Below are 20,155 nucleotides of genomic sequence, written 5' to 3' on the forward strand. Positions count from 1 at the left end.
TTCGATTCCTTTTTTTCTATATTTTCAAGTCTAATGTAATAAATTCAACCAGAAATCACTAAATTTTTATCAAACTGACCAGTCTACGTATTTATTTTCATGCTAATCTATAGCAAAATGGAATTGGTACCAACATCGTGCGCAACGTCCGTTACAAGTAAACAAACAAACCTGGTCATAATGACAGATGGCCCATAGTAGACATTTTAGATATATATACGACAGGGACTGGGTTCAAATGTTAATGGACATTTTAGATAAACGACACGGACAAGGTTCAAATGTCAATGAACATGTTAGATATACGACAGGGACTGGGATCAAATGTCAGTGGACATTTTAGATATACGACAGGGACTAGGTTCATATGTCAGTGGACATTTTAGATAAACGACAGGAACTTGGTTAAAATGTCAGTGGACATTTTAGATATACGACAGGGACTGGTTCAAATGTCAATGGACATTTTAGATAAACGACACGGACTAGGTTCAAATGTCAATGGACATGTTAGATATACGACAGGGACTGGGATCAAATGTCAATAGACATTTTAGATATACGACAGGGGCTAGGTTCAAATGTCAGTGGACATTTAAGATAAACGACAGGGACTTGGTTAAAATGTCAGTGGACATTTTAGATATACGACAGGAACTGGGTTCAATAGTCAATGGACATTTTAGATATACGACAGGGACTGGGTTCAAATGTCATTGGACAATTTAGATAAACGACAGGAACTGGGTTCAAATGTCAATGGACATTTTAGATATACGACAGGGATTCGGTTCAAATGTCATTGGACATTTTAGATAAACGACAGGGACTTGGTTAAAATGTCAGTGGACATTTAAGATATTCGACAGCTAGGGACTGGGTTCAAATGTCAGTGGACATTTTAGATATTCGACAGCTAGGGACTGGGTTCAAATGTCAGTGGACATTATAGATATACGATAGGGACTGAGTTCAAATGTCACTGGACATTTTAGATATACGACAGGGACTGGGTTCAAATGTCAATGGACATTTCAGATATACGATTTGGACTAGGTTCAAATGTCAATGGACATTTTAGATATACGACAGGGACTTGGATCAAATATTAATGGACATTTTAGATATACGACAGGGACTAGGTTCAAATGTCAGTGGACATTTTAGATATACGACAGGAACTGGGTTCAATTGTCAATGGACATTTTAGATATACGACAGGAACTGGGTTCAAATGTAAATGGACATTTTAGATATACGACAGGGACTGGTTTAAAATGTCAGTGGACATTTAAGATTTTCGACAGGGACTAGGTTAAAATGTCAATGGCCATTTTAGATATACGACAGAGACTAGGTTCAAATGTCAGTGGACATTTAAGATATTCGACAGCTAGGGACTGGGTTCAAATGTCAGTGGACATTTTAGATATACGACAGGAACTGGGTTAAAATGTCAATAGACATTTTAGATATAGGACAGGGACTGGGTTAAAATGTCAGTGGACATCTTGGATACACGATAGGAACTTGGTTCAAATGTCAGTGGACATTTTAGATAAACGACAGGAACTGGGTTCAAATGTCAATGGACATTTTAGATATACGACAGGGACTGGGTTCAAATGTCATTGGACATTTTAGATATACGACAGGGACTGGGTTCAAATGTCATTGGACATTTAAGATAAACGACAGGGACTTGGTTAAAATGTCAGTGGACATTTAAGATATTCGACAGCTAGGGACTGGGTTCAAATGTCAGTGGACATTTTAGATATACGACAGGGACTGGGTTCAAATGTCAATGGACATTTTAGATATAGGAAAGGGACTGGGTTAAAATGTCAGTGGACATTTTTGATACACGATAGGAACTTGGTTCAAATGTCAGTGGACATTTTAGATAAACGACAGGAACTGGGTTCAAATGTCAACGGACATTTTAGATATACGACAGGGACTGGGTTAAATGTCATTGGACATTTTAGATATACGACAGGGACTGGGTTCAAATGTCATTGAACATTTCAGATAAACGACAGGGACTTGGTTAAAATGTCAGTGGACATTTAAGATATTCGACAGCTAGGGACTGGGTTCAAATGTCAGTGGACATTATAGATATACGATAAGGACTGGGTTCACACGTCACTGGACATTTCAGATATACGACAGGAACTGGGTTCAAATGTCAATAGACATTTTAGATATAGGACAGGGACTGGGTTAAAATGTCAGTGGACATCTTGGATACACGACAGGAACTTGGTTCAAATGTCAGTGGACATTTTAGATAAACGACAGGAACTGGGTTCAAATGTCAATGGACATTTTAGATATACGACAGGGACTGGGTTCAAATGTCATTGGACATTTAAGATAAACGACAGGGACTTGGTTAAAATGTCAGTGGACATTTAAGATATTCGACAGCTAGGGACTGGGTTCAAATGTCAGTGGACATTTTAGATATACGACAGGAACTGGGTTCAAATGTCAATGGACATTTTAGATATAGGAAAGGGACTGGGTTAAAATGTCAGTGGACATTTTTGATACACGATAGGAACTTGGTTCAAATGTCAGTGGACATTTTAGATAAACGACAGGAACTGGGTTCAAATGTCAACGGACATTTTAGATATACGACAGGGACTGGGTTCAAATGTCATTGGACATTTTAGATATACGACAAGGACTGGGTTCAAATGTCATTGAACATTTTAGATAAACGACAGGGACTTGGTTAAAATGTCAGTGGACATTTAAGATATTCGACAGCTAGGGACTGGGTTCAAATGTCAGTGGACATTATAGATATACGATAAGGACTGGGTTCACACGTCACTGTACATTTTAGATATACGACAGGAACTGGATTCAGATGTCAATGGACATTTCAGATATCCGATTTGGGCTAGGTTCAAATGTCAATGGACATTTTAGATATACGACAGGGACTGGGATCAAATGTCAATGGACATTTTAGATATACAACAGGGACTAGGTTCAAATGTCAGTGGACATTTTAGATATGCGACAGGAACTGGGTTCAAATGTCAATGGACATTTTAGATATACGACAGGGACTGGTTTAAACTGTCAGTGAACATTTCAGATTTTCGACAGGGACTAGGTTAAAATGTCAGTGGACATTTTAGATATAGGACAGAGACTGGGTTCAAATGTCATTGGACATTTAAGATATTCGACAGCTAGGGACTGGGTTCAAATGTCAGTGGACATTATAGATATACGATAGGGACTGGGTTCACACGTCACTGGACATTTTAGATATACGATAGGGATTTGGTTAAAATGTCAGTGGACATTTTAGATATACGACAGAGAAGGGGTTCAAATGTCAGTGGACATTTAAGATATTCAACAGCTAGGGACTGGGTTCAAATGTCAGTGGACATTTTAGATATACGACAGGAACTGGGTTAAAATGTCAATAGACATTTTAGATATAGGACAGGGACTGGGTTAAAATGTCAGTGGACATCTTGGATACACGATAGGAACTTGGTTCAAATGTCAGTGGACATTTTAGATAAACGACAGGAACTGGGTTCAAATGTCAATGGACATTTTAGATATACGACAGGGACTGGGTTCAAATGTCATTGGACATTTTAGATATACGACAGGGACTGGGTTCAAATGTCATTGGACATTAAAGATAAACGACAGGGACTTGGTTAAAATGTCAGTGGACATTTAAGATATTCGACAGCTAGGGACTGGGTTCAAATGTTATTGGACATTTTAGATATACGACAGGAACTGGGTTCAAATGTCAATGGACATTTTAGATACACGATAGGAACTTGGTTCAAATGTCATAGGACATTTTAGATATACGACAGGAACTGGGTTCAAATGTCAGTGGACATTTTTGATACACGATAGGAACTTGGTTCAAATGTCATAGGACATTTTAGATAAACGACAGGAACTGGGTTCAAATGTCAACGGACATTTTAGATATACGACAGGGACTGGGTTCAAATGTCATTGGACATTTTAGATATACGACAGGGACTGGGTTCAAATGTCATTGAACATTTTAGATAAACGACAGGGACTTGGTTAAAATGTCAGTGGACATTTAAGATATTCGACAGCTAGGGACTGGGTTCAAATGTCAGTGGACATTATAGATATACGATAAGGACTGGGTTCACACGTCACTGGACATTTTAGATATACGACAGGAACTGGATTCAGATGTCAATGGTCATTTCAGATATCCGATTTGGGCTAGGTTCAAATGTCAATGGACATTTTAGATATACGACAGGGACTGTTATCAAATGTCAATGGACATTTTAGATATACGACAGGGACTAGGTTCAAATGTCAGTGGACATTTTAGATATACGACAGGAACTGGGTTCAATAGTCAATGGACATTTTAGATATACGACAGGGACTGGTTTAAACTGTCAGTGGACATTTCAGATTTTCGACAGGGACTAGGTTAAAATGTCAGTGGACATTTTAGATATAGGACAGAGACTGGGTTCAAATGTCATTGGACATTTAAGATATTCGACAGCTAGGGACTGGGTTCAAATGTCAGTGGACATTATAGATATACGATAGGGACTGGGTTCACACGTCACTGGACATTTTAGATATACGATAGGGATTTGGTTAAAATGTCAGTGGACATTTTAGATATACGACAGAGACTGGGTTCAAATGTCAGAGGACATTTAAGATATTCGACAGCTAGGGACTGGGTTCAAATGTCACTAGACATTATAGATGTACGATAGGGACTGGGTTCACACGTCACTGGGCATTTTAGATATACGACAGGGACTGGGTTCAAATGTCAATGGACATTTTAGATATACGACAGGGACTGGGATCATTGTCAATGGACATTTTAGATATACGACAGGGACTGGGATCATTGTCAATGGACATTTTAGATATACGACAGGGACTAGGTTTAAATGTCAGTGGACATTTTAGATATACGACAGGAACTGGGTTCAGTAGTCAATGGACATTTTAGATATACGACAGGAACTGGGTTCAAATGTCAATGGACATTTTAGATATACGACAGGGACTGGGTTCAAATGTCAGTGGACATTATAGATATACGATATGGACTGGGTTCACACGTCAGTGGACATTTTAGATATACGACAGGGACTGGGTTCAAATGTCAGGGGACATTTTAGATATACGACAGGGACTGGGTTCAAATGTCAGTGTTTATTTTTAGACATACGACAAGGACTGGGTTCAAATGTCAATATACATTTTAGATATACGACATTGACTGGGTTCAAATGTCAGTGTGTATTTTAGATATACGACAAAGACTGGGTTCAAATATCTTCTGCAAGTTTAGTGTGATATTGCATACATGACGATCAAATACTTCGTGGTGTCAAACATATAACTTACGGAGTCATACTGCATGTATATGTTTCGAACTCCGCATTGTGCAACACGTAAATTAAAAAGATGGAAGGAAACAGCTTTGAAATGGATTATTATTTTAGAAAGAAGCTATTTCGAATAAACGGTATATTTTCCATCACTGATTATGTGATACCTAAAATGAAAATGTAACCTAAAAATCTGAAACACGATTTCATTATCTTCGTATCTTCGAACTCTTTCGGCAAACTTCGAAGACGTCATAGAATATTGTGACCTAAGGTCAACATACTAATAAAATGTACAAGTAAAAACTTTTTAAAAATCATTTTCGTAAATACATTTTTCATTTACTTTTTTTTTTTAATCAAAACAAAGGTAACCATAAATATACATTTAAACTGACTGAAAAAAATATCTCATCAAAAGTCATCTTGTCTTCTTTCCCTCATTATCAATACATGTGACTTGCCATCGGATGTTTATTTGTCAAGGGCAAAACGACGGGTCTCACTTATACCTTTATGACTGGATCTGCTTACTTATCAAGAGCACCTGTGTTTTCAACAGTCTTTTATTGGGTTCAGTTCTTCTCAATTTGGACTGTTGTTTATCTATTTGTCTTTTTTTTTTTGTTGATCATAATAAACCGCCTCCATTTTATCTTATAATTAGTAACGTGCTTTTTCGATTGCTGGAGGTCGAGGGTTCAATTACCGATAGTATTAAACCAACGACAATTGTTTGTTATTTGTTGCTTCTTCACTAAGTACGAGGCATATAGGAGTGCAAATAAACACTAAAGATATCGGGATCATAATACTGTGTCCGGGTAGGCTGCCATGTTTTCCTGTTGACTGCTGCTTTTAACTAGCACGTTATAAATTTGGATCACTGCGTCGGTTTAGTGCAAAACATGGTTCATATCCTTATTGCATCAACATGTTCTCATCCTGCATGAAATATTTGCCACTGAACGTCAAAAACCAATACACAATCCATTCATCGTTTTTCACGGTATTGTCCGTCCTCTCAACTGTATGTTTTAATAATCCTCACCTTTTTTGGTCCAAACCCAAGAAATTCGTTTAAAGAACTTAGTGTTGGTTATCGAACTTTGGTTGTCTCTCACTCTCTGTTGAATTTACACACGGGTCTGTGTGTTAAACTTGTTTTTTGTTGATAAGCACACGTGGAGATCTATATAAAAATAAGAAGTGGTACGATTGCCAATGATAAAACTCTCCACCAGACACCAAATGACGTAGAAGATTAGCAACTAACTATAGGTAATCGTATGTGTCTTTTCGGGTTTATATTGTGTGTTTTGCTTGTTATCTCAATAAAGGCTACTCGAATTATCCTTTTATTCATAATCAAACGAATTTACTATTCTGAATTAGAAATGAAGGCTGTATGGGAAAAACCAAAGGAAAAAAAAATCCAATAATACGCAAAATTTCCTATCGGAAAATTTCAATATCATTCTAGGTTACTTTCGTATGAAGACTTCCTTGAGAAATTTGTATATCGAGGTTCTCAAATAAACTCATCATAGATACCAGGATTAAAATTTTGTATTCCAGACGCGCGTTTCGTCTTTAAAAGACTCATCAGTGACACTCGAATCAAAACTTTTTTAAAAGGCCAAATAAAGTACAAAGTTGAAGAGCATTGAGGAACCAATATTCCAAAAAGGTTTTGCCAAATACAGCTAAGATACCCAACGGTTATTGTTTACGTTGCACCATACGACATTATAATATTAATCATCTCCAACATGGGCTATACATTAAATTTAATATTTTTCATAAATTATTTCAATATATGGCTTTACATTCCGCTATGTGAATCGTTAATCAAAAGCAATTCTTGGAAATCTTTCTAATAGATCACATTTTATTGAAAATGTTAACCGTTTTACGGATGCCACAATGATTTGTCGTTTAGAAATATCAATGCCATTGAAGTTTACGAAAAAAGTTCTATGTGGTATTCTGAATTCCGTTCTCAATTCAGTGCTGGCTTGTCAAATATGATTGAGACATCAAGTGTTAGAAAATGTGGTTTACTCTACAGTCTTTCGCTCTTTATTTGTTGGTTTTTCTTTTTAAATTGTATCTTTGATTTCATGTGAATAAAACGATTAATCCAAAGATAGATAAAGCATTTACTTTCATTAGTACCATCATTTGAAATTAATAAAGTTTACCATTACCATCAAATTCTTTTATTTGATTTCTTTACAGAATTGCCTCAATATTCATTTACGCAATCGGATATAATCTGGACTCACGATGTAAATCCAAAACAATATGATACATTAAATATGTGGTTCAATAAAAGTGACGTATTTGTGTTTATTATGCCTGGTTACATTAAATCCAAAAACTGAACAAACTAGGGAAGTTTAAAATTAAAAATTCGTAAAGGGTTGTCTCGCCTGCTTTTGCTGCTGTCAGAGTAAAAATGTTATGTTGAATGTCAAAATTTATATTTATAAGCTCGTTTATCAGTAAAATATTCGAACGGTTATTTTTAGATGTATTTTTTTTTTTATCTTCAACAAGCTTCTGTCCAAGTTTCATAAAGTTACTAATGTCGGAAATACCGGTATTTAATCCTAGATTAACTTAAGATTCATGCTTGAATAAATACCAAAGAGATATAAAATGAATTCTTATTTCAATTGGCAAAATAAAGGCTACGGCTCACAAATTTATCAAACCTTATCATAAATCAAGATGAAACATTAGCATGATCATGAATCACAAATGATCAAATTAACACATTAGCGTGGATCACTGTTGATCAGTTCTAACATTAGAATGAATCACGATTGATCAATCAAAACATTAGCATGGATCAAGAATGATCAATTAGAACCATCTGCACAAAAAGAGAACTTTATCATTACTGTCCATTTACGAATACTGACATTGACTTTAAGAATACTGGCCCTGGGAACAGAAGCTCAGAAACGGATATTATAGTCCATTATGTGAACATGGTGCAAGGTTGTTGCCGTTGTGTCGCTATCCCGCCACATGGTCATATAAAAAAGTCGTTCATCAAAATAAACATCAAAATTAAGATGCAGTTTATTTCCTACCGATAAAAATACATACAAAAACTTTATCTACATACTATGAGATGACCTTTAAATAGAGAGCCAACCATTTTCATCGTTCGAATGAATTGCGGGAAATGTCTTTTTTTTAGGCTTCATACGTATTGTTTTGACGTCATAATGCAAAGACGCCAACTCATGACAAAATGAATGCGGATATGTGTGTATTTGTGTGTCGACACCATAGTTGACCGTAAAAAGTACCGTATTTAAAAAAAAATATTTATATGTACCGCAATACAGGTATGGACTGTCCCATGTCAGGTGAAGAATGTGTCGAATTTATTCATGTTTGTAAGCGCCCACACACATGTTTGACCCCGCAACATTATATATGTGCCTGTCCAAAATCAGGAGCCTGTTATTCATGCAGTGGTTGTCGTTGGTTGATGTCTGTAATAATTGTTTCGTGTATTGCTTTGTCATGTTTTTCAGTTTGAATAGTTTCACATTTTGTCAAATCGCCTTTTTTCTCTGACTATACGGTATGGGTTTTGCTCATTGTTAAAGGGCGTACGGTGACATATAATTGCTTAAATCTGTCTCATTTGGACTCTGCTGGATAGTTGTCTCGTTGACAATCATACCTGAAATTTCCTTATTGTAAACTGCCCTGTATTTGTTCACTCGCAAGCTCAAAATCGTAATTTAGGTTTAAGGGTCCACAGTTTATTACTTGCAATGGATAGGTTTGTAAATAATCTACAAACAAACACAGAAGAGGAACATACATTTGTCAAAATAGACTTGATATAATTAAAGTTATCATAAAAGTTTGATAAATAACAAAAGCGGACAATTTCATGAATAATTTATTATGCCACTCGGTTAAACGGTCAGAGGAATTATATATTAAGGTTGTCATCATATTGTATGTAATTTGATTGTCCAATAAAATGTCAAACGACATAGATGTCACAAGGCAATTTTAATTTTACATTCAGTTATGCTACATGAACTTTAAAAAATTAAGTACACGTCAAATGGATGTTGTTACAAAACTCCGGACATCGGTAATTAAAAATACTTCCCCTTGTTTATTAACAGCTGAATCTACGTTAGTGTTTTGGTGTTTATACTACTATTTAACATGTGACAGACGAAAGTATTGTACTCTTTCACGTTCACTTTGTAATAGATCAGGTAAGTTGATTTTGCTCTCTAATTTAAAAAAAAAGTGTTTTCAACAAGTCTTATGGTTCTCTCCAGGCACTTCGGCTCCCTCTAACAAAAAAATTAAACAAACAACCACAATAATCATATAGCAAAGAGGGCTGAAAGTGGCATTAAACATTTATCAATCAATGTCGACTTTGCCTTATAGACTTATTGATGAGGGTTATACTTGTATTGTAGTTATTCAATCACTGTGTTTCGTATTTTCAACGATGAATATCAATTCCCTAATTTATAATAGTTTGAAGCAATACTAAGATATTTCTTTTTTCTTTTTTTTTTTTTTGTATAATCAGTTTTTTGCATTGCACAAGATCATGTCATTTTGTACTGTTGATAACGTTGCTGTGTGACATTTATATTTAATATGAGGTACAACAACCGAAAACAAGTGTAGGAAAGCAGGATTACTTATCTACAGGACAAGCAAGTAATTTAAGCTTGCTTTCAGTAACTGCGAGCATTCACATTTCTTTGAAACGATATAATTTGTTATTCGGAATATTGCATGTTAATTTAGAATGCAGCATTTTACCTTGCTGACTTTTATTTTATGTTATTTCATGTCCATTTTATGTTTCTACTTGTCGTATTATAAAGAAAAAGCGTGGTAGGTAGGGGGTTTCAAAAATATCGTTTAACCATGTCACATTTTCACATCCCACAGTTATTCCTCTCTGAAAGACAAAGACGGTTCAAAATGAATTGGAATTTTTTTGAATTAAATATTCAACAGAATAATTTGTTCGGTTTGGCTTCATCTCCTTCGTCTATTGTCAAACTGTATTTGGATTGAATGTTCCCATTCAGTTTGGGCATGTCAGTACTTGACTCCTTTCAATATCGGAGTCCGTTTACTTTAAGTGTGAAATTCAATATAATATTATTTGAACTTCTCACGGTAATTTCATCAGTTTGTTTTCAAATAGTTATGTAGTTTTTGTAATGACAAAATGTTTTTCGATTTAAATGAAGTTGTTGATCATTCGACCTTTGTAATGATAGAGCTTCGCTGTAGTTTGACATTCAAGGATGATCCTAATAAAGGATAATTAGTTTTATTACAAATGAAATAATATTCTTTATAAATTCATGTGTCTATTTCAGAAAATAAAATTCAAGATACTTCCAAGGATGGCATTACCTGTGTATGTACTCACAGTGGTATACATATTCAGTTTCGTAGGAAGATCTTTCGGTAAATATTATGTTTAAATAATGCTTTTGAGATAAATCCACTTTATTTAATTTGTGATATTTTGATGCATGATGAACATTAAGGAAAGGGTATTACGGGAGGGGGTGGGACGGGATAAGTTTTTCCTTTGGTTTTTCTAATATCATACAAGTTACACAAAGACCGGCTTTGCTTGTAATGTTTTACGATGTTTCCCGTAAAAATCCATCGTGACAGACATTGTTATATGCCGAGGGATAAATAGCTGCTAGCTTTATCAAACTATAGGTGAACCCCAATCTTCTTCAAACATTAATCGTAAAGTACTTAGATTTATATATTTTATTCACAAATTTGACCAAAATATATCAATAATTCGCCTATTTGACAAAAGTATTAGGAATACAAAAATAAGAAGAATGTGGCATGATTGAAAAATTAGACAACTTTACATTATAAAAGGTCCCGAAATTCAAACTAGAAAAATTAACGGCCCGATTTATGTACATAACAATAATTGCAAAACATGTATGATATAAAGCAGTATGTTAACCTTTTCAAAACATGTATGATATACAGCAGTATGTTAACCTTTTCAAAAGGTTCGGTGACATTAAATGAATAGGTAATGTATTTACTTTGACGTTTACTATTCTACCTGAACTTCATTTCGATGTGCACAAAGATTCGCATGATGATTTGGGGTTTGGAAAATATCAATGAGAAGGACATTTTAAAAGCTGAAAATGACTGTAAATAGTTTGCAATGTTGGTGACCCCACGACTTTTGATTGAATCCACGACTTTCGGTACTCGAGATGAACAAACTGCCACGAAACTAGAATGGCGGTTTCTTATATATTCATATGAACTAAGAGTATAACAACAGGAATTGGTCTTTTTCTAAGCTTCCTTAATAAAACTTCCACAGTAATTAGAAATAGCGATTTACTCAGGTTCCAGTTTGTGAGCTAGAATCGAAAAGTATATCATTGTATCAAAACTTTTTCCACTTACTGCAGAAATATTGCACTTACTTTTTAAACTAGCGATCCTTTAAATCTTTCAACTTTAATGAATTGAAAAACATTGTGCGAAAACATCCATTAGTTCTGTATCAGTAGAAACTGATTCATTAAAACTGTAAAAATTCTATTGTCTAGGATACAGAATAAGACTAGACTTTAATTAATTTTCCATATGTCAGTGAGACTTTATTGTATTGTCAGGTATAAAGAAAATTGAAATGAAATTATATAAGAACCAACCCAGCAACATAGAAAACAAATATAATCATATATAGATCGCCCGAACATTTGGCACGCACGGAATAATCCATAACAACAAATTCTTTAAATGACTTAATACCATTACATTTAATTAAAGACAGCCACTGCCGCAGTGTTGAATTGGATCAAGCATAGTAACAAAAGATACAATTGAACTTTTTATTGCGTCTTCAGTTATCCTCGTTAAGCTTTGATCGGTGAAATAGCAAATATGTATAGTTATATAGAAGAACGCTGAATGAAACTCAGCGTAGAAAAGGCACGGTTTTTTTTATTTCGGTATTACTGTCGACAAACACACGAACATGTAAAACAAAGATATATAACACCATCATAAAAATATGCTCACAATTGCTAACTAGTTGATATCGATGACATGCCTTATAAATTTCAAATACTAGCCAATGTACGTCCGAGCAGATTCCATACAGCAATGCCATTAACAGTTAGATAATTTCTTTTCATACCATCGAATGATTTGCTGTATATCAACATGTAAAAAAGCATTTGGTCATGGATTTCGACTGTATTTTGAACTTATATGGATATCAATTTGATTATAATGAAATTGCGGATTTTTAATTAGTTTATTAAAATTAGTCCTGCAACACAATCTGCCTTCAAGGCTTATTATAAGATTCAAACAGTCAATGTAATGGAGAACGAGCGCTCTAAAAAAATTAAATCATTGTTTCTTGTATTGTATGATATTTTACTTTTTGAATTTCTTTTTTTGTTAAAATAATTTGTATCTATTCAGGGAGGGGAAACTATGGAGACTGTATAAAGTATGCCGTGTGGGAAAACAAACCTGAGCTTACAAATGGTGACAGGTTTTGTTTAACAGAAGGCGATTCTGTGTATTGTAAGGAATTTGAGTGTCCTGTCACTGAGTGCGAACAGCCAATAGTTCCCGAGACAGATGGATGTTCTTACTGCAAAGGTTAGCTGAATATGCATTAACCCTTCAATTCTAATTAAGATTAGCTTCATAGGCAGGTGTCAATTATCTCTTCTTTATTGTATCGATTAATGCAGTCTGTAATAATTTTTTTCAAAAGGTGCTGTTGACGTAGTAGCCTAACACATATTGTAGCAATTTCATGTGATTAATGACAATTAGATTCAGCCAAATAATAAACTTTCTTACGGTATACACGTCATCTTGACATTACCAGAGAAGTTAATTAAGGACAAGACTCTATTTCTGAATAAATAGTGAGGGTCCTTCTTTCAGTAGTTAGTGCTATCAAACCCTTTTCATTTACTTATTACTGTATATTTTTTTAGATTTACAAAGGAAAAACAGTTTTCTTGTAAGAAAAAAACCCAAAATCGGGTTTAAAGGGATTATCTTCCCTGCATGATGCTTGTGAAAAATTTATAATATAAAAATAAGAAGATGTGGTATGATTTCCAATGAGACAACTCTCCACAAGAGACCAAATGACATGGAAATTAACATTTTTATGTCACCGTACGGCCTTCAACAATGAGCAAAACCCATACCGCATAGTCAGCTATAAAACGCCCCGAAAATACAAATGTGTAACAAGTCAGTCGAGAAAACTCCCGGCCTGATTTATGTACAAAATGATGAACGAAAAACAAATACGATAAATAGCAACAAACGACAACTACTGAATTACAGGCTCCTGACTTGGGACAGGCACATACAGAATATGGCGAGGTTAAACTTGTTTGAAAGCGCCAACCCTCTCCCTAACTTGGGACAGTGGTGTAACAGTATAACATAAGAACAAACTATAAAAATCAGATGAAAATGGCTTAACTCATCAGATCGACACGAAGCAAAAATATTTATTTACAAGTTTATTTACATTCGAACTACTAAAAGATTAACAGACGTCGATATTTTTACATTTATGTCCATTATTAAATTTCAATTTGCGTTGATTTGCTTTGTTCGTATTCGCAATTTTGTAGTAAAAAAAAAACAAACCGGACGTGGCAGGGTACGTATACATCCTAACAACAAAAATCCAGACGTGGCAGGGTACTTATACATCCCCACATAAAAAAAGACTGAAAGTACTCGCAGTTACTGACAGCTAGTTCAAAGCCAATAACAAGTAATAAAAAAGCTAGCATCTAAGACTAAAATATAATTCAGTACACATCCAACACTCAATGGATTAAGTATAAAGACGTCATCAACAGTCAGAGAAAAACATGACCTAGTGCAATGCCAAAATACAGGTATCGACAGATTGTAGAGCCATGAATGTGCATATGTATATAAAAATAATATTTAGTTTGATTTTAATTTACTGATAACAAAATCAATATTAATACCAATAAAAACAATATTCAAAGATTTAATTACAGTGTTGAATTAGTAACCTTTTAGAATAAGTTTATTTAAAGGATCGATAAGTTTACCCGGATCGTATCTAAATTTCTGGGCTCGGTAAACAACATCTCCGTGAAAATTAGGATTTGCTACACCGTTTAAAATAAGTTTTCTGCCGGAACCAAACTTCCAAATCAAATCTTTGTATCTATGGAAGAACTTAGTAAAAGTTTTAAGTAATTTGTGGTAACGAAATCCCTGACTTAATAATTTACCAGTAATACAAAGATTACGTTCATTGAAATGTAACAGACTGGATTCTGATGTGTATCGATCCAGGGTAATTTAGTGTTTAGACGGTGTTTTTTGTTAGTGCAAAATGTTATAGTAATGCAAATAGTAACTTGGTCACCTCATGTTTTCAAAATATTTAAACACTAAATTAATATACAATATTAGGTCAATGTCATAAACATATCAATTTTTTTTTATGTCGAATACAAAACAGTTTATATTTTTCTGACATTGACCTAATATTGTTGATATATTGCTGATGAAAATGGCTACACTTATCGTTATGAAAATGTTGAAATAAAAATAAAACGTATTTCCATTCCTAAACGAACTCCAAATTGTGAAATCGACATTGCACGAAATATCACTTTGTTACTATATTTGGTTGATGAAGACAACAAGAAGTATTCTAGCTGCAGTATGAAAAAATATTGGTGCTTTTTAAAAAACAGTCAATACTCAGAAAAAATTTGCAATGAAATGCAGGGTTTATCATATACTTGTTAACTTCAAGGGGGTTTTGACATGTAACCGTATGAATCTTTCAATGTTTAGGTGGTATTACACCTAAGGTTTTATTGGCAATTGGTAACACGTTACGGAGATAAGAAGAAATTAAAAACCAATTGTTCAGAGAACAATTGAAGGTATTTCCACTCTTAAAGATCTATTTTGAAATAGAACTATTAAAATTTGGTTTAAAATATCATATTCAGCGTCTAATGATAGTTTATTGTACACTGATTCCAAAAATACATGGTTTCTATACATTTTTTTCAAAATAAGGGAAATAAATTGTTACTTCCGGTTTGAAAGATGTCACTTCCGGTTTTATTTGATAGTTTACTTGATACTGATTCCAAAAATATATGGTTTAATATACTTTTACATTAAATAAGTACAAAAAATAGCTACTTCCGGTTTATACAAGGTCACTTCCGGTTGGCTTTTCCATGGTCAAGTGGCTTGCAACGTAATGCAAAAAGTCCTATGGCTTTATCACGTATACATACGAGGTAAAAGCAAAGGTCAAAATCTAGGACGTCAAATTTACCTATGACCTTTAGCTCAATTTCAAGGTCATAAACCGAGGGCTTCAAATCAAAAGACCATCATAGGTCTTAATTATATATGGTTAATGAGTTATATCACTTTACGCCTATTTTTAAACATAAGAGGGGAGAAAACTCCAATTTAATGTTAGCGTACCATTTCAACCAAAATTTATGTGTTACGACATGTCGCAACTTACAATTTAGTAAAAATATCTTGTCGATATCTTACACTTTTTAGCTCACCTGGCCCGAAGGGCCAAGTGAGCTATTCTCATCACTTGGCGTCCGTCGTCCGTCGTCGTCCGTCGTCGTCCGTCGTCGTCGTCGTTAACTTTTTACATTTTGAACTTCTTCTAGAGAACCACTGAATGGAATGGAACCAAACATGGCATGAATGTTCCTTATGAGGTGCTGACCAAGTGTTGTTTCTTTGTAGCCGATCCATTATCCAAGATGGCCGCCAGCGGGGGACTTAATTTAACATAGGACCCTATGGAAAATACATACAAATGTCTTCTTTTAGAGAACCAGTGAATGGAATGAAACCAAACATGGCATGAATGTTCCTTATGAGATGCTGACTAAGTGTTGTTACTTTGCAGTCGGTCCATCATCCAAGATGGCCGCCAGTGAGGGACTTAGTTTAACATAGGACCCTATGGGAAATACATACGAATGTCTTCTTTTAAAGAATCACTGAATGGATTGAAACGAAACATGGCATGAATGTTCCTTATGAGGTGCTGACTAAGTGTTGTTACTTTGAAGCTCATCCTTCATCCACGATGGCCGCCAGCGGGGGGACTTTCTTTAACATAAGACCCTATTGGAAATACATACAAATGCTTCTTCTAGAGGTGCACTGAATGGAATGAAACCAAACATGGCATAAATGTTTCTTATGAGGTGCTGATGAAGTGTTGCTAATTTGGCCTCACTCATTATTAGGGTATCTGTTATGATTTTAATCTATTTTAACATGATTTCCAAAACCAAAGTAGAATCAGGTGAGCGACACAGGCTCTTGAGAGCCTCTAGTTTTGAAAAGAAGTGAAAATAAGCCAAAATCAAAATTTAAAATATGACCTTGACCTCTGACCTTGACCTTATTTTCTTTTTTTCGGACCAAGGACCTCAAATCAAAAGATCCTAGGTCTCTATCACTTATGGTTTACAAGATAGAAATGCATATCACTAATAACAAACGCATAAGGGGAAATAACTCTCATCTGCAGTGTTCGTACTGCTTCGGTCATGCGAAAGATGTAACGAGCAATTTTATAAAATAAATTTGTCGCTTTCTTTTACGGTTACAGAGAAGATGCAGTCACAAGGAAAACAGTGTTCGGGGAGATAACTCCTACAAAGAAAATTATTCAGTTACGCAGGGTGAATTTCAAAGGCGCATAAACTGTTCGATATCATATATCAAACATCTAAGCGAAATCTTGCGTAACAAAATTTATACGCAAGTAATAAACGTGGCGGAAGAAGAAAAAAAAATAATAATCAGAACAAATACAATAGGTCTTTCCATCGAAAAGTGGAAAGACCTAATAATAATCAGAACAAATACAATAGGTCTTTCCACCGAAAAGTGTATTATATTGGCGGCGGATACACATTGTTGGATAAGCACTGATAGTCAAAATTTATACATTTATTATTTTTCTTAAAATATTATTCTATTCGCTGAATCAGACTACTCAGTGATAACCGATATATTAGTATAAGACATTTATTTGTTATAAGTAATTCGTTATACTATCATATTACATAATTTAGAAAATAATGTCTAACCCCGACACATATCTAAAATCAGTAGCCTTTAATTCAGTGGTTGTTTTGGGGTTTTTTTGTTTGTTTGTTTTTTTGTTTGTTTGAATTGTTTCACATTTTGTTATGTCGGGCATTTTATAGCGGAGACTAAACAGTATAAGTTTTGCTCATTGTTGAAGGCCATACAGTGACCTATAGTTGCTAACCTACGTCATTTGGTTTCTGGTGGAACGTTGTCTCATTCACAATTATACCACATCTTCTTATTTGTATAATGAAGGAAATCCGAATGGTCTAAGTGTTTCGGTACTGATCTCATGACATAATTTATAAAATAATATTCCTGAATTCTCCATTATAAATTAATATATAATTAAAACTGTTCTTGTCAGGTCCTTTTTGGTCCTACAGTTCCTCACGTAGTCCAGTATTTATGCGTCCTTGGCTTTCAAAATTTTGGATTTAACCGTTCCTGATGAAGATAAATTCAAAAGAGCGCTTCGGATGCACGTACAGTGGAGATCACTTCTAACCTCTCATCAAATCTGTCAGAATCTGTCAGGAGAACTGTTCTAGGACAGTATGTAGAACTGTCATCCTGACACCTTTTAGACAGTTCTAGCTAGAACAGTTCTAACCTAGAACTGATTTGGTCAGTTCTACCTAATACTGATTTAGACAGTTCTAACTAGAACTGATCCTGACAGTTCTACCCTAGAACAGTTTAAGACAGTTCTACGACTAGAACAGTTCTACGGCTAGAACAGTTCTACGACTAGAACAGTTCTACGATAAGAACTGATTTGGTCAGTTCTACGACTAGAATTGATTTATTCAGTTCTATCCATAGAAAAGTTTTAAGAACTCTGTGTCTTAAATATAAATAAGTCAAAAGAAAATATTATATATTTAAAAATTCACATCACAACACTGTTTTAACATTTCTCGTAACTGCAGTGACGTCATTTAGAACTGTTCTACAATCCTGACAGTTTTGGTCAGTTTAAAGGCTAGAACAGTTTTAGACAGTTCTGCTGACAGTTCTACGGTTAGAACTGATTTAGTCAGTTCTGCTGACAGTTCTACGGTTAGAACTGATTTGGACAGTTCTACCTAGAACAGTTTTAGACAGTTCTACTTTAGAACTGATCCTGACAGTTCTACTTAGAACTGATTCTGACAGTTCTACCTTAGAACAGTTCTACGGTAGAACTGTTCTAGGTAGAACTGTTCTAGGACAGTTTAGAACAGTTCTATGACAGATTATTCTGACAGTTCTAATGAGAGGTTAGAAGTGATCTCCACTGTAATTCATAAAGTTTTATTTTCATTTTAAGGTTAGTTTATTTCCTTTCACAGTCCCTAATTCGTGACACTCATTACGAATGGCGCTCATATTTAATTCACGAGCTACATTTAGTTACTGTTCTGTAGCGTTTAGTGTAATATTACTAATAATAATTTAACTGAAATAAAAAAAAAAAATACTTTGGAAATCGATATAAAAACTGTGTATCACATAAAACGTAACTGACGTTAGTTTATGAACTTGTTGATAAAATAATGCTTCAATTTTCGCTTTTTTCCTCGTGATCATTCTGTAATCATTCTTAAACGACTTTTATGGTATTTGATATTTATGAAATAATATAATTTAATCATACCTTATTTATATTCATTTTATAATTATGTAGACACATGTAGTTATGGAGGAGCCGTTTATCCAGTTGAACCAGGGTTTCTGATAGACTGCCTGGATGGATCCAACCGCTGTTCATGTGGCACTAATAACAGGATAGCATCTTCAAGAAGGGGAACAAATTCAAGATGGATGTGTTTAAAGAAAAGATCTTATAAAAGCTAACGATTCATGATAAATGAGAGAAAAAAAAATTAGAAAAAGGAAACTCTCAAGCTGTTTTTTCCTGTAATTGTTGTTTTCAAAGATAATAGGAAGAAAAATAAAGATTCTCGTGTATTCTTTTATGTTATCATTATATTTTCCAGATCGGTTAAAGGTAAGACATTGATTAGTTGAAAAAGAAAAGGAATAACATGTGTATCTTTATAGACCGTAAAGTCACTTCTCAGGCTAGATGTACTTTCCAAGTCAGTGTTAGTTTGTGTACTTTTCAAGTCAGTGTTGGTAAGTGTACTTTTCAAGTCAGTGTTGTTGTTGTGTACTTTTCAAGTCAGTGTTGGCTTGTCTACTTTTCAAGTCAGTAATGGTTTTTTGTACTATTCAAGTCAGTGTTGATTTGTGTACTTTTCAAGTCAGTGTTGGTTTGTGTACTTTTCAAGTCGGTGTTGGTAAGTGTACTTTTCAAGTCAGTGTTGGTTTGTGTTCTTTTCAAGTCAGTGTTGGTTTGTGTACTTTTCAAGTCGGTGTTGGTTTGTGTACTTTTCAAGTCGGTGTTGATTTGTTTACTTTTCAAGTCGGTATTGGTTTATGTACTTTTCAAGTCGGTGTTAGCTTGTTTTTTTTCAAGTCGGTGTTCATTAGTGTACTTTTCAATTCAGTGTTGGTTA

The 20,155-nt window shown here is 34.5% G+C and overlaps 1 long non-coding RNA gene across 1 annotated transcript; it reads left to right on the plus strand.

The window, feature by feature from the left end:
- Nucleotides 1-9,574: 9,574 nt before the first annotated feature.
- Nucleotides 9,575-19,604, plus strand: LOC127710902 (uncharacterized). Its single transcript, XR_007986390.1, has 4 exons — nt 9,575-9,685; nt 10,826-10,916; nt 12,945-13,127; nt 19,321-19,604. It is a non-coding gene; the product is annotated as an uncharacterized LOC127710902 (long non-coding RNA).
- The last annotated feature ends 551 nt before the right edge of the window (nt 19,605-20,155 follow it).

The sequence above is a fragment of the Mytilus californianus genome, unplaced genomic scaffold (genome assembly GCF_021869535.1).
Source record: "Mytilus californianus isolate M0D057914Y unplaced genomic scaffold, xbMytCali1.0.p SCAF_8, whole genome shotgun sequence".
Lineage (NCBI taxonomy): Eukaryota > Metazoa > Mollusca > Bivalvia > Mytilida > Mytilidae > Mytilus > Mytilus californianus.